At 38.8% G+C, this 16,559-nt stretch overlaps 1 protein-coding gene and 1 non-coding gene across 2 annotated transcripts in view; both read right to left on the reverse strand.

The window, feature by feature from the left end:
• The window catches only part of LOC136879341 (potassium voltage-gated channel subfamily KQT member 1), a 916,827-nt gene that overhangs the window by 684,633 nt on the left and 215,635 nt on the right, over nucleotides 1-16,559 (reverse strand). The gene's annotated exons all lie outside the window — the stretch shown is intronic.
• Nucleotides 9,768-9,871, reverse strand: LOC136879436 (U6 spliceosomal RNA). Its single transcript, XR_010860931.2, has one exon. It is a non-coding gene; the product is annotated as a U6 spliceosomal RNA (small nuclear RNA).

The raw sequence follows: 16,559 nt of genomic DNA on the forward strand, positions 1-16,559 counted from the left end.
CGAATCTATTTACAGCGGATATGTTTAGACAGGTACAACACAATGACCATATGAAGTTATTCAGTACAATGACATCCAATGCACAAAGCATGCCCACATGACAGAACACAACAGATTCAGCAACAATAGGATACGCTTCATACATTGATTGGCTTCTAAATATGCCGCATTTTGTCACCAGAGTGACAAGCTTCATTTCAAGAGCTGTACGAAATGGCATCGGTTTGTACTTGTACAGTGTACAGGAAGGGAGACATAAGCTATGCTATTACCCAGTATGATCAGAAACGTGTATGAAGCTTGTAAGATATAACTTAAGGCCACACTCCGGAGATAAAAATATATTTTTACCTAATACACGGATTTTCACGACACTTTGTGGGAATGTCACCTACTTAAAAGTGGAAATATCACAAACATTTCTTTCATATACAGTTAATAGTTTTCCAAAATAAATTCTTTTTGAAATTTGTAATTCCATTTTTTCATGAAATGTAATTAACATGTCAATGCAAATTCATAATTAGGTAGATAATACTTGTTTTAAAAGCACTACTTATCGATTTTTCTGTCCATAGTTTATATAAGGAGATATATCGTACTAAATTTTGTGTTCTAAAATTTAAGACTTAAAAATTTCCATACTCAGGTTTCTTAACATAGCTGTGATACATATAGCATACTAATTTTATTACATTGGGCAGAATATTAACGGGGAAAAATGGGATTTAAATGTAAAATTACAATTGGCAAGCAAAGCATTATTACAGGGATAAATTGTTTGAATCAAGCGGAATAGCTTCGAGACAAGAAGAAATAAATTCAATCCTTTCAATTTCAGTCATAAAAAATTTCACCGAAATGACCAAAATATCGATTTTAATCTCCGGAGTGTCGCCTTAAAATCTCGTCACTCTGTCGAACACACAGGTTAAATATAAATATTATACTGCAAGATACCTGCAAAGAAACATAGGTCTATTAATAAACAAGGGATAAAAATACAGACTATTAAACGTCCAACTTTGTCTCCATGTTATTAAGATAAGTTCTAGAATTTAAGTTCCTAAATATTGAACAGAGATAAACATAAATATTATTTCCAAATATTTGAGTGTGACTTGATAGAATCTGATGATGTTCTTTTCAGAACGAAACATGTCATTCTTTGTTTAACAGTACTCTAAGCACTTGGGATATGAAGGAGACGTCAGTACAGATGTGATTAGAAGAGTTCAGTACCGGGCGAGTTGGCCGTGCGGTTAGGGGCGCGCCACTGTCACCTTGCATCCGGGAGAGAACGGGTTCGAACCCCACTGTGGGCAACTCTGAAGATGGTTTTCCGTGGTTTCCCATTTTCACACCAGGCGAATGATGAGGCTGTGCCTTAATTAAGGCCACGCCCGCTTCCTTCACACTCCTAGGCCTTTCCTATTCCATCGTTGCCATAAGACCTGTCTATGTCGGTGCGATGTAAAGCAAAATTGTTAAAAAATCAAAAAACGAACATCTGTTGGCACAGTTAAAAATACCTTTAACTGAAATAAACCGAGAGTTTATGGAAGTAATTAGAAATGTAAAGGATATGACTTCTTCTTTCTGAATTTATCTCTAATTTCATTGGGGTTGGAACTGGATTTGGTGTAGTTTTACGGCCGAATACCCTTCCTGACTACAACTGTATACATGCTCAACAGTTTCCGAACCGTGTAGCCACCTCGCTTGGTTTGGCTTCTTGATTACAAACGTTAAGTGTCTTACTCCATTTCTTCTAAGCATAATTAATATAATAGGGAAATATTACTTTACAATTTTGGTAATAATACCAGAATTATTATCTCATCTACTTTTAGATACTGAATACATTATAAAGAGTGGAAGCGTGATAACTGAATGGTATCGTCACTTGCTTTTCACTAAGGATGTCGTGGTTTGAATTACGGACAAGGGATATAGGATTTTGGTAATTCATGGTCTTGTCTTTGCGTTTCTGATTCAGTCTGTGTATGAGACCTGCACTAAGCGGTTGAGAAATCTAAAATGGTGTATTAGTAGGGAACAGACTATGTTGTAGGCAGCATGCGCAACGTTTGTGTCATGCAGATTGCATACGTGACTGACTGCAGGTTGTCGCCGTCGCGTCAGGTAGAACGATCGTAATCACTAAAAGGTCGGATGTGGTGATGTAAACAATACTAAAAAAAGCACTTAAAATGTTATCAATAACTTTATTAAATGATCTAAAAATTAAGAAAATGCATTATCAAAAGTAAAAAAATCATGTTAAAAAATTAATGTTTAAAAGCCTTCAGAAAATAATAGGTACAAACTTGCAATGTACATCATATAGACTTTTTATCTGGAGGCTGCTCGAAGACAAAGAATACACATTACAATGAATACTGCTTGAAAGAGAAACAGTTTGAAAATAACTAGAAATAATAAAAGGCGATTTGTGGAATTAAAGTCTACAAAAACAGTTTAAAAATTACAAGGAACAATTTGTGAAATTGCATTTTGCTATTTACTTCACGTCGTACCGACTCAGATAGATCTTATGGCAACGATGGGATAGGAAATGCGTAGGAGTGAGAAGGATGCGGCCGTGGCCTTAATTAAGGTACAGCCCCAGCATTTGCCTGGTGTGACAATGGGAAACCACGGAAAACCATCTTCAGGGCTGCCGACAGTGGGGTTCGAATCCACCATCTCCCGATGCGAGCTCACAGCTACGCGACCCTAACCGCACGGCCAACTCTCCCGGTACAGATAGGTCTTATGGCGACGATGGGATAGGAAAGGCCTAGAAGTGGGAAGGAAGCGGCCGTGGCCTTCATTAAGGTAAAGCCCCAGCATTTGCCTGGTATGAAAATGGCAAACATACAAACAATACCTAATGATGTAAACTGTTATAGTTTCTTGAGGGAAATCCCTAGTTGTATTGAGTATTGATTAACAATAATAATAATGGTCACTGACGGTGATCAAGGGAATCAGCGTAATGTAAAATGGAGATAGAAACCAACTCTGTACCTCGCAACTTTTATCGAATTGTCAACTGGCGGAGAGTAAGGTAACGTAGTTTTACTATCGTAACTGATGAGGTGGGTGTCACCGCAGTCATTCTACATGGTCTCATTTCAATTAAATTTACTTTCAATTGATTGTATGAGTCAAGAGAGTACTGTAGTCGTGCAAATATTTGACACCCGTTCTTTGAAGAATATTGGCATTTCATGAGCAATAGACACTGAAGAGTTAGTTTAAGTAGCATAACATTGTGATTCAAGACGTCGTGAGGTCATCTCTCGAGACATAGAGCATATCTAAAAAAAAACTTTACGTTACTTAGTCCTTTTTGAATCTGCGTGCATATTGGAAGTCTGAAGGTTGGTTCCAATCCTCATTTTAACTATCCTGATCTGCTTTTTTACTGGACGGGATTTTTATATAAATTGTATTCAGAAGGTCACACGACAATTGGACATCCGTGGGAATCACCACAGTGTGGGTGGTGCATGCTCCTGTAGTCTGCACACCGGCATGAGTTCACAACTGTCACCATTTTCCTACAACAGTTCTAATTGAAGACCTCGGTGCAAGAAGGAGATAACTCCAATTTTTTTCGTAAATAACATTTTAAAATTCTGTGTAAACGAAAAAAAAATTACGCTTCTTTCGGTAGAAGGAGAAATCTCATTTACAGATACCAGCCTCTATACGCTTTAAAATCTCATCAATTATATCACTGCGGTGGAAGAAAGGAATAAATACTGGAGATATATCTATTTTGCACCGAACATAGTTTTATAAACTTCCGCAAGGAGGCAGAACGTATCTGTTGATGTGACGAACGCGCCTTTTTACATTTGTTGACGAATTTACTGATTTCGAGGATTATGGAAGTGAATATGTTCCATTAGAAACGGACAGTGATTCAGAAATGTGTGTGAAGAAGATGCGTAAGAAAAGGAAGAGATATCCAAGTGCCTGGACAACCTCCTGAAACATTTGTAAAATAATAGTTATCGCCTTCTTACACCAAAGTCTTCAACTGTTATTTCAGTTTCTATCGCAGGACCTTGCACTTGAAGATCGCACATCGTTTTCTTTCCACGGTCTTTCAATCAGGTATCCCTTCTCTCGAAGAAACATGAAGATAGGTTTCGATATTTTGTTCACTGATAGTTCCCTGGTAAGTCTCCATATTTGGGTGTTGTTCTGTAAAGTCACAATCCTAGGGCGATGAGGAGATTCACGCCAATATGACACTAGGTCTACCCTAGAAGACAAGACAAATACCTCGGGCAAGGACTGACACGAGATGCATCAGTTGTCTATTACATTAGTCAACACAATTGCCTGCCGGAAATGACAACATCTCCGCACTATAACGAGCTCCCGCGCCAACAAGATAACGCGCGAAAGGAAAGGCCTACACTTTGCTATTGTCATAGTGCCGACAGAGACTTATTGCAACATCGCTTAATGCATGTCCTGAAAATGAGAAGCTAGTAGCGTGCTTTGAATTTGCTTACGGAAGATTATCAAACACACAGCAATAATCTCTTATCACAACACTGTGTTCACGAGAGAGTGCATGTGTACAAGCAAGTGAAGTTGATGAATGCTTACTAGCTTTATCCATTTTAAATCTCTCTTTCCTAAAATAATACATTAATCATTCAATTCCAAAGACGAATATTGTCTTATTATTATTATTATTATTATTATTATTATTATTATTATTATTATTATCATTATTGTTATTATTATTATTAATAACTGTCTCCATACATGATAGGAAGGCCCTGAAAGGGTGGTCAGTTAAGGCTTATAGTTACCTCGGCATTTTGTAAGTGTAGATTAAATGATGTGATTAGTTTTATGCCTATTAGGCAAGCATCTTTCTCGAAAAATTTGGCCCTAAGGACTAAAAATAAAGGGGGTAAGAGAGGGAAAATGGGGAGTATTTAGGAGCTATGGGTCGTGGGATGCTTTGGCATTCGGTAGTGTGGATAGGTCGAGGTTTGGTAAAATAGTATACTTTTGGACCTTTTGCAGTAGCGTAGCCAGGATCGGTCGATGGAGCGCGGAGGAGGGGGGAATGTAGTTACAAAATGCTGGTAGAACACAAGGAAGGTGCGTGAGTGACTTGTCATTATGAAGACTCTGATACAAGAGAATTACAGATCTGTTGGTTCTACAATTATGTCCCTACATGTTTTTAGTTCATTGTTTTAAGTGCGGCCAGTATCCAGTATTCGGGAGATAGTAGGTTCGAACCCCACTGTCGGCAGCCCTGAAAATGGTTTTCCGTGGTTTCCCATTTTCACACCAGGCAAATGCTGGGGCTGTACCATAATTAAGGCCATGGCCGCTTCCTTCCCACTCCTAGCCCTTCCCTGTCCCATCGTCGCCATAAGACCTATCTGTGTCGGTGCGACGTAAAACAACTAGCAAAAAAAAAGTTCATTGTTTATCGTCAGATTCTATTTATTTTCTTTTTGTGAAAATTATATGGAGGGGGGGGGGGAGTATAACTCTGTGGCCAAAGGCCAGAACGCTAACCATTTAACCATGGGGCCGGACTATATTGAAAATTATTCGGCACTGGAAGTATTATCTCTCAGAAGTTTTTGTCTAATTTCCGGCAGTCAAGGTTTACCCAAGCTTTACCCATATGGATTTTATTGCAGTAGATAAAACTGGTACACTTTTCTGTTCTATTTAGTGGTTATGTTTTACGTAATTCTAGACATATTATCACAGGGATTCTTAATACATGGTCAACGCGGGCCGAGGAGCGAGTAAAAGTTGGTAAATAAATAAATAAATAAATAAATAAATAAATAAATAAATAAATAAATAAATAAATAAATAAATAAATAAATAAATAAATAAATAAACAAACAAACAAATAAATAAATAAAAATAAAAAATAAATAAATGAATAAATAAATAAATAAATAAATAAATAAATAAATAAATAAATAAATAAATAAATAAATAAATAAATAAATAAATAAATAAAATAGGCCTAAATAAAATACACAACAGAAACTCTTAACCTAGTAAGAACAGGAGAACTTAAAAGATTAGGAATGGTGGAACGAAATATTCTCAGGTAGATATTGGGACCGCGAAGAACAAAGGACGATTGCTTTAGGAGACGAGAGAACCAAGAACTGTAAACCAAGATAGAGAAAATCTCGGTCATCATACTGAAAAGAAGGAGCGTGTTCTTCGAACACATCGTGCGAATGGGCCAGGGGAGGTTAACATTGCAAATAATACAGTTTCTTGTAAACAAGAGAACCGAAGTACGCTGGATACAATAGGTACAAAGGGATCTAGAAGAAATGGGAATAGAGGAACTAGAAACATACAACAGAGTGATTTTCAAATAAACAATTCACCGGGCGAGTTGGCCGTGCGGTTAGGGAAGCGCGGCACTGAGCTTTCATCCGGAAGATAGTGGGTTCGAATCCCAATGTCGGCAGCCCTGAAGATAGTTTTCCGTGGTTTCCCATTTTCACACCAGATAAATGGTAGGGCTGCGCCTTAATTAAGGCCACAGCTGCTTCCTTGCAATTCCTAGCTCTTTCCTATCCCATCGTCGCCATAAAACCTATCTGCGTCGGTGCGACGTAAAACCAATAGTAAAAAAAAAAAAGAAACAGGCTTGCACAGGTTTCCAGGGCAGAACTAGGCCCGGAACAAAATGATGGACAGAGGAACGAAGAAGGTTGCAAAGTATGAGAATGAAATAATATTGGGAGAGGGGAAAGGCCAGAAGAAACGAAGCTGATATAAATTTACGTGTTCCTCAGATGGCCAAAACGAGAAAAGGATAAGATAAATATATCATTGTATGTTTAATTGCGAGTTTAAGGGACGGTAAGACCAATAAAAATTCGATACGTGTGAAAGATAAAATTCTTCCACGTTAAATATGAGTTTGTTACTGATGGTAATATTCACAGAATATCACGCTTGACCTTTAGGAAATTAAATAGAATCCGTAGACGCAATTCCAGCATTACTCCTATCTGATTAGTGACTCTTCTGTAGCCTGGTCAGTCGAAAGCGAGGTAGAGAGGAGATTCGCTAAGCGTGACCTTTCAGTCTTCTAACTACAAACATCATTAGTTAGATTGGACACGGCACAACAAACTACATTTCTTCAACATGAATAGAAGCAGTAAGTGTTACTGTGGTTGGGAATTTGAAGTGATTTTCATGATCAACGATAGTAGTTACGATCGTTTGTTTGTGTGGGAATATTGGAAGTCAGGCATTTGAGAACAGGCTCTCGTGTGTACTTCCACTTGAGGCGCAGAGATGGATTTCGCTTTCGGGGACCGTAACTTACTGTATAGCGTTAACAGTACACGAAGCTAGACGCTCTACTAGCCTGGATTACTCTCCCGTCTACTCTATACATGTGAACGAGGCTTAATGGCGACGAGAAAGTGGAAGAAGTGTAGATTAATGAGTGAAACTTAAGTAAAGTTTATTTGACCTCCCGCCAGCCCCGACACTGTTATAGCAGAAATAGTCCAAGATCCACAGACTATTCTGCGAGACTGATGGATGTAGACGAGTGGCTAGCCGAAAGATACGTCACTTAACGATGATCAACTTTTTTTAAAAATTTAAAATTCGCTTTACGTCGCACCAACACCGATATGTGTTGTGGAAACAATGGAATAGGAAAGGGCTAGATACGGGAAGGAAGCTATCGTGGCCTTAATTAAGATACAGCCCCAGAATTTCCCTGGTGTGAAAATGGGAAACCACGGAAAACTATCTTCGGAGCTGCTTCCAACAGCGGGGTTCGGACCCACTATCTTCCAAATGCAAGCTGTTCTCCAGATTAATGTTAATGGAAACGATGCGGACCATGGAGATAGAAGAAAATAAAAATATTAGTCACTGTGGAGCCAAGGAAGTGTTCGGGGTCGCGCCTAAGTACGTCAATCTGTATCCAGTAGCAACATCTTTTATGACACAAAAGAACATTCCATTTTTGGAGTTAATTCATTTCTGCGTAAAGTGAGTTTTATACATTAATCTAGGTTTTGATATTTTATCAATTGAGGAGTGTCTGTTCAAAAGTTGCTACTTACTGCCATGAGCAATCCAGGTTATGGGTACGTTCCATTTTACTTTTATTTCACGTTTTTTGCGCTTTTTTGACAACTTTCTCAAGGTGTTAGAAATAGCAAATTTTGTATAAACACTCCTCAAATATAGTGCAATGACCAGTACGCCTGCAGAACTGCGCTCCTTTTACGGATTCATTTCAGTTATACAGGAAATGACTTTTTGTTTAAATATGTCTCTCTCTACACTTACCAGAGTCACAGCAGTATGTGAAATAATTTCACATTCCTTTCTGATTTATAATAAATATTTTTATTTGTTGATCGGATTATCCTACCTTGTTTTTGTGTATCCGTAAGTGACGGATATGAGAGGGTGTACTGTAAGTCTATTTCTGAATGATTATTTAATTCCAAAGCACATCGTCAAACATAATCAGGATAGCTTCCAAAAATTTGACTAAACATTCTGAAATATTGGAGTCCATTCTTCCAAAGTATCATTTCTGGACCTGGCAATCTTGCTGTAATAAACTCATACTGGCAATGACTTTTGGGTGCCAGTTAAAAGTGATCGTTAAGCGTGTGGACCATTTAGCGGCACTTGCGACGATACGTTTAGATACAGTCCAGTCCACACGCATCTGTTTACTAAACTACAAGTTCAGTTATATCACGATAAAATTTAACGAGTGGTATAAAAAAATAAACATGACATGGTTTGTATCTTTAGGAGAGCATGGAGAACCTTAACTGCTATTTAATGGGTAACGGGTAGCCTGAGCTCTGAATGACGCCATTTAATGAACTGCCAATACTAATATTGGAGACAGTCAGGTAGAACACCTAGCCTCGCCCCATTTCAATGTTCATATCTGGTTCCTTAACGATAATACTCCAACCATTTCTTTGTTTATGACATACAAGTATGAATAATATCTCCCCACCGTGTTCAGGGTGTATAAGCATTTTTCTGAAACTTTGAGAAAGTATATGCGTTAGATTTACACCTATACCGTACCCTCTCAGACATACTTCGTTAAAACATTCCTTTCACATCATACCTTATGTGCGGATCCTTACCTTACCTCGTTACCGAAACATTTCAATATCAGGTAATCAGAGAGTTAATAAATCGATTATTTTATTAAATGATTATTATTTAATTATTTAATCCATTTAACCTCCAGGGTTGATTTTTCCGCCTGGCTCAGCGAGGGATCCCACCTCTACCGCCTCAAGGACAGTTTCCTTGAGAGTGAGACATGTGGTCGGGGATACAACTGGAAAGGAGGATCAGTGCTTGGTCCAGGCGGCTTCACCTGCTATGCTATGCTGAACGGGGGCCTTGTGGGGGTGAGGGGGGATAACAGGATCGAAAGGGATAGACAAGGAAGAGGGGAAGGAGCGGCCGTAGCCTTAAATTAGGTATCTTCTTGGCATTTGCCTCCAGAAGAAGTGGGAAACCACGAAAACTACTTCGAGAATGGATGAGTTGGGAATCGGAGCTCCCTCTAATTATTCGACCTCCCGACGCTGAATGGACCCCGTTCCAGTCTTCGTAACACGTTTCAAATTTCTTGGCAGAGCCGGGAAACAAACCTGGGCCTCCGCGGGTGGCAACTAATCACACTAAATAATACACCACAGAGGTGGACTAAAATTGTGGAAGACTTAACGATTTTACGTGTCATCCTTGTGCATGGATCATGGTAATCTTCTCTGTATCGTTCCAATTTTAGTATATGTATAGCCGAAGATAGAATATTAATTAATTAATTCATCGAAATAAACTTTCCAAATGTTAGGTACAGCTCAGTACACACAGTCTGTACAGAAGAGATATTAAGTACAGAATAAAAAAGTCCACCTGGACACCAGCGGAACTCGAATCCACAACCTTTCGATTTCGCGTCTGATGCTGTTATCAGTTGAGATATGGTGGCCTAGGACATATTTGTTAAGTTTTAAAGGACGTAAATCTCACGTCAGGCAGTACTGCCATCACAACTGCAGAGTGCGTACAAGTCGCTCGTTGTGGGCCAAGTGAATGAATATAGAATTTTAACGACCGCCTTGTACAGAAAATACATTTTTTACGTATTCGGTCATTTTCAGTATGAGCCAAAGAGACCCTAAAATTTCTCAAGATTTGTTGTACCCCCTTTTAATTATATTCTATAATTATGTGAATAATTTGTTTGTGCATTAACCTTGTTAGTGGAAGTATTTAAAAATATTGAAAGTAGAATTTGGAAATTGAGGCTTGTTCTTCCGCTCTTTTCGCAACTACCTCGTTCAGACCTGAGGCCCATTCGCTTCCATATTCCCACACCTGATATAATAATAATAATAATAATAATAATAATAATAATAATAATAATAATAATAATAATAATAATAATAATAATAATAATAATAATACTAATAATACTGGGCCGGTGACCTAGATGTTAGGCCTCTTTAAACAACAGGCATCAATAATAATAAAAAGAAGCAGAAGAAAAAGGAAATAAGAAGAAAGACACCGATCGATTTGGCCGCGTGGTTAAGGTCACATAGCTTGCATTCGGGAGATGGAGGATTCAAATCCCAGCATCGCAAACTTGGAGACGGCATTCCGTGGTTTCTCATTTTCACACAAGGCAAATCCTGAAGCCGTATCTTAATTAAGGCCACTGCCGCTTCCTTCCCAATCCTAGCCCTTTCTCATTTTTTGTCGCAGAAAACCTTTGAGTCCGTCTATATGTTATAGTGGTTAGTGTAATTAGCTGCCACCCCCGGAGGCCCAGGTTCGATTCCCGGCTCTGCCACGAAATTTGAAAAGTGGTTCGAGGGCTGGAACGGGGTTCACTCAGCCTCGGGAGGTCAACTGAGTAGAGGTGGGTACGATTCCCACCTCAGCCATCCTGGAAGTGGTTTTCCGTGGTTTCCCACTTATCCCCCAGGCAAATGCCGGTATGGTACCTAACTTAAGGGCACGGCCGACCGCTTCCTTCCTTCTTCCTTGTCTATCCCTTCCGAACTTCCCGACCCCAACCAAGGCCCCTGTTCAGCATAGCAGGTGAGGCCGCCTGGGCGAGGTACTGATAATCCTCCCCAGTTGTATCCCCGACCCAATGTCTAACGCTCCAGGACACTGCCCTTTAGGCGGTAGAGGTGGGATCCCGCGCTGAGTCCGAGGGTAAACCAACCCTGGAGGGTAAGCAGATTAAGAAAGAAAGAAAGAAAGAAAGAAAGAAAGAAAGAAAGAAAGAAAAAAGAAAACCTTCGATGTTTAAGTGCGACCTGAAAACACTAAAAATAAAATGTTTTTTGTTTATTGTTGTTTGTCTGTCCAACCCTTTTCCCGTTTCTCTACGGTGTCGGGTATCAGGTGAGATGAATCTCTCGTGGCGGTTTTTTATGACCGAATGCTCTTCCTGACGTCAATCTCATCAGAGGAGTTAATGAGATGAAATAGATGACGTGATATAATAGTAGGAAGTGAGAGGGTGAAACCCGGTGCCGGCATATAGCCTACTCTTTTAGAATGCACCAAGGGGTCTGCTCAAGGCTTAACGTCTCCATCCGACGGACGAATCACCATCAACAGCGTCATATGCCCTCACTCCATATGAGCACTGCGGAGAAGTTTGAAATTTAATCCAGACTCTTGGCACACAATCTAGTGATTATAAATTGTATACCACCACATCCCTTACCCTGCCGGTCAACATTCTGATGGTGAAAATTTTTCGTTCTACGGAACTCGAACCGGCTAACCACGGTGTCAGTCCGCTTAGACTTCAACGCCTTAACGATCATGGCCACCAGGTGGGCTGAGAATAATAATATTATTGGTTTTACGCCCCACTAAATGCAGTAAAGGTGTTCAGAAAAGCCGAAGTGCCGGAACTTTGTCCCACAGGAGCTCTTTTAAGTGCTGGAAGTCTACCGTCAGAAGGTTGGCATATTTGAGCGCTCGGACGCTCAGAAGACTAGAGCTCTACCGTTTATGAGCTACTCAGTTCAGGCGGTCACGTAACCAAGAGTGAGTAAATAATCTCAAATTTATACAACACTAATACGTGATTAACAGAAGTTCGATTCTCAATAAGCGGAGGAACTTCGTTGAATAACTTCTTCTTCACATTCTGGCGGGGTTGTGGGTGAGAACTGTGGCACACACACAGGGACTTAGCACTGTTTTACGACCGGTCACATTTCCAGACAGTCCGGCTCCTTGGCTAAATGGTTAGCGTGCTGGCCTTTAGTCACAGGGGTTCCAGGTTCGATTCTCGACGGGGTCGGGGATTCTAACCATAATTGATAATTTCGCTGATACGGCGGCTGGGCGTATGTGTCGTCTTAATCATCCTTTCATCCTCATCATGACACGCAGGTCGCCCACGGGAGTCAAATCAAAAGACCTGCATCTGGCTAGCCGAACATGTCCTCGGATACTCCCGGCACTAAAAGTCATACGCCATTTCGTTTTTTACCCTTCCAGACCACAACCCTATGTGGAGAAATGTCACTATTACGTCATTCGGTGGTGATTGGTAATGTGGTATGTCATGAGTACATGAAGAGGAAAGTTCTGAGACAAATACCGAAGCATGTCCTTCAAATCAGAGGAATTAACCAGACGGGAATAAAAGACCCAAACTCGACCATGAATCGAACCGAAAACTCTCCGAACCGACGACCTCGACGTTGTCGATTGAGTCAAAGAACCGAACTTCGACAAATACGTCTTCTTGAAATTAATTTATTTTACATAACATTGTTGTATATATACAGTCGAACCCGTTTATTGCGACATCGCTTATAACGACATATTGGATATAACGACGAAATCCGACTGTCCCGTCTAAATCCTATATAAACACTGTAAGCTATGTTAAAAATCGCTGAATACGACGTCGCTTATTACGACATATCGGCTGAAATGTCCAATGTTAATTTTTGTTTATTACCTGTTTGGGGATTGCTGACAACAATGTTACGCTTATTATTGTATATTACAAATCAGTTTGTCTGTTAAATAGTCAAGATAAGCATTGCTGTGAAGATAACGCAGAAGGAAAGGAAAGTGCTTAATACTGAACAAATGTCACACATAATATGGCGAATAGAAAATGGGGATACAAACGTCAGCATCGCGAAGGAATTGAGTTTATAACACTGAACGATTTGGAAGGGCGCAGAGAAAAAGGAAGTCTCTTTCTCAAGAAAAAATCTTGAAAAATCAAGCGAGTCATATCACATGAGCACAAACATATTCAAGTATCCTTACTTAGATGGTTAAAGCAGCAAAGAACAAATAATGTGCCTATCGGTGGACCTATTTTTCATCGAAAACCACTGAAATTCCTCGAAGTTCTCTTCCAGAAATAGTGTACTGTAAATACACCAATTATTTCAGTCACCTTTTTGAAGTTTTATTTTAAATCTTTTAATTAGCCATATAAAACCGGTTTGTGCGATTATCGGTTCTAACGACCATGATTGGCTGTCCCTTTGGCGTCGTTGGAACCGACTTCGACTGTACCTCAGTGGCACAGTCAGTGAGTCCATGTACATCTGTTCTCAAAGTAGTAAATTCGATTGCGGCTGAGACGATGGCATTTGAGTATGTTGACATGTGACAAATTCGCATCGTTGGTTTCCGAAAGGAATCTTGCTATACAAATTTTATACTCCCTGGAATCTGGTCAGATCGTTAGTGGTTATAACATTATATTATTTTCTTTCGTCTAAGCTAGGATTTACAATTTTCAGCGGTTGTATCGCGGACCAGCTCAACGTTCAATAAGAAGCGACGGGATAAAACAAGACAGTGCTGTCGGGAAGAGAGAGAGAGAGAGAGAGAGAGAGGAAAAAAGAGAGAGGACTTCCATTTTGGATGGTATATCAACATTGCGCATAGATTTATTATTAAAAATGTCATCAGTAGCAACAAAAATGGACTTTTGTTCTTATTTTCTCATTATCATAGAGACAGAACTGGTTTTAAGCTCCCTTCCAGGCGCTGTTGGGTTAAAAGATTAAGTAGAAACATGAACAGTTCTACCAAATCCAACGCAATATAGCCCTTTCCCGCCTGGAAACTACTTGTTATTTTCTCTTTGTCATATCTTTGGGGGGAGTAAATGGTCATAAAGAGAGGAAACGAACTAAACGATTAGACGGCACACAGATCTTGAAGAAAATATGCATTTATACATTCAAATTTGAATACTTTGTAAGAAGTTGCTTGTCTGTATTGATAACTTGAGTGGGTACTAACCATGTTATCAATCTTTCTTTCTCAGAGTATGGTCAGTAATAAGATCTAAGACAATAATATTTTCTCAGCAAATAGTATCTTTAAATACATTTCTGTGGATGAGTATTGATGAATATTGATGTACGTAACACGACCTAATACGTTGAAAGTCTGTTTCGATTACATTTCTGTTGAGTTGTTTACAATATATAATTTTTTTTGAGTCCAAATATTTCCTTTCAACCCACTATTAGTTTTAGTTCAGATTGAAACACAGCTCTGAACCTTGCTGAAAATTTAATGTTAAAGGAACTGATAATTCCAGAGGAAATGCACCTTTTCTAAGATGAATGTATATGTTGACAAATAACGGGTGAATGTAAACCTGTACGGATCAGATATTGACATGTTACGCCGACATTACAGTTTAAAATTCAAAGTCCTACAACATAAAAACTAATAAAGATATCTACACGTAACCAGAGAAATGTTTTTGAACTGGAATTTAAGAACACACTGGCAATAAATTGTATACATGTTTAAGAAGAGAATATGAGAATTTATTTAAGAACTATCACTTTCAGTAGATAGCTGGGGAGAGAAAAATCCAAATTGAAACTGTCAATATCAGAAAATATATCTTGTTTAATTCCTGTTATGAACAGTAGAGATGAGGGTGATTATGGATGATCCGAAATTCCAGGGAATTATTGCATACCATTCAAAGCTTTCGGCGACGAGAGTTGGTAGAATATCCTGCAGGGACACGCAGTTCACGCAACAGGAGTCCAGCGAGCAACAGTTGTTCCAACTCTCAAGACTTGCTGATAAACGAGCTCAACTGTGGAAAGTAATGGGACTAAAATCACAGAGTCGCAACTTAATGGGCGCAATTGAAACGAATCTTGTGACCAAGCCAATTCTTTCCGGGAGTAATTGAGTTACTACGGTTCTAAAGCAAAGAGCTGGTTACGCTAGAGATGAAGTTTATATCGCGTAGGCTGACTATGCAACTCTTGTGGAAAATTATTAAAATGGTCCAGAAGGAGTGTGCCACTTTTGTATTTATTATTGTTTTTCATACATTCATTCATCCACCCTCTCCCCAGTTGGTGGCTATCCATGACTGGGTGAGAAGGGGGTTTATTCATTCATTCATGTACAATTACAATTCAATCATGATATCATTCACTCACCAATTCATAGTCCCCCATTCATTATTTCAATTCATTCAACATGTTTGTTGCAATTGTAGGATAACTCTATAAAAGACTGATGACACAAAAGTAGGCACTAATACAACTTAGGGAGGGTAAGATACATGTTTGTCCTAGACTATATAAATCTGTTAACGTCTAGAAATAAATAAATATTTTTTTTTTATAAAATTGGATTGAAATAGTTAATTAGTTTAATGGCAATGTTTAATGTAGCAATAGGGAAAGGAATGCATGTTTCAAAACACGTTTTGTATTACAATAAATTATTTCTTCCTCCCTAGTTTCGGATCAGTATTCTATTGTTGTTGTTGTAAACCACATTAAGTCTAGGTATATCAACAGAATTGAGTAATCCAGTCTCAAGAGTAGCCAAGAAATTGAACAGTTTTCAGGAAACGAGTATGCGTACAATATTTTTATAACAATAAAACGAAAACATGTAAATGATAAAAATATATATAATGTTTTATTATTGAACTTACCTCACTTAATTCTTAGAGGAATTTTCACTTACCCCAAGTACCACTGGTAAGGGATTAAGCTCCGACACTGTTATTTCATTAACATTGCTTAATTACTTACAGTCAGTTTATAATTATTACTATTACTATTATATTCTAATAGACAGTAATTATTTTTCAAATAGATACACGAAACATATAAAATACACGGTGTTTCGATGATCATGTTACATGCCTTAAGAGATGCTGGAGAAGGTCACACGTATCAATTTGAGATGGGGAACTCCGATATGGAAATATCTGGCACCAGCTTTGAGCCAAAATTATTTTGGGATACCTATGAACGAGGAGTAAATCTTTGTGTGATAAAATAACACCTTTATTTATCTGCACTCCATACACACGCTACGAAATTATTTATAACCGTTGTTTACAATGGGGTATTTCAGCTTTGATGCAGAGATTACAACGTGGCAGTAAATTCTGGCGTATCTGGCCCTTTTAACGATGTTACAAG

The sequence above is a fragment of the Anabrus simplex genome, chromosome 8 (genome assembly GCF_040414725.1).
Source record: "Anabrus simplex isolate iqAnaSimp1 chromosome 8, ASM4041472v1, whole genome shotgun sequence".
NCBI classification, from domain to species: domain Eukaryota; kingdom Metazoa; phylum Arthropoda; class Insecta; order Orthoptera; family Tettigoniidae; genus Anabrus; species Anabrus simplex.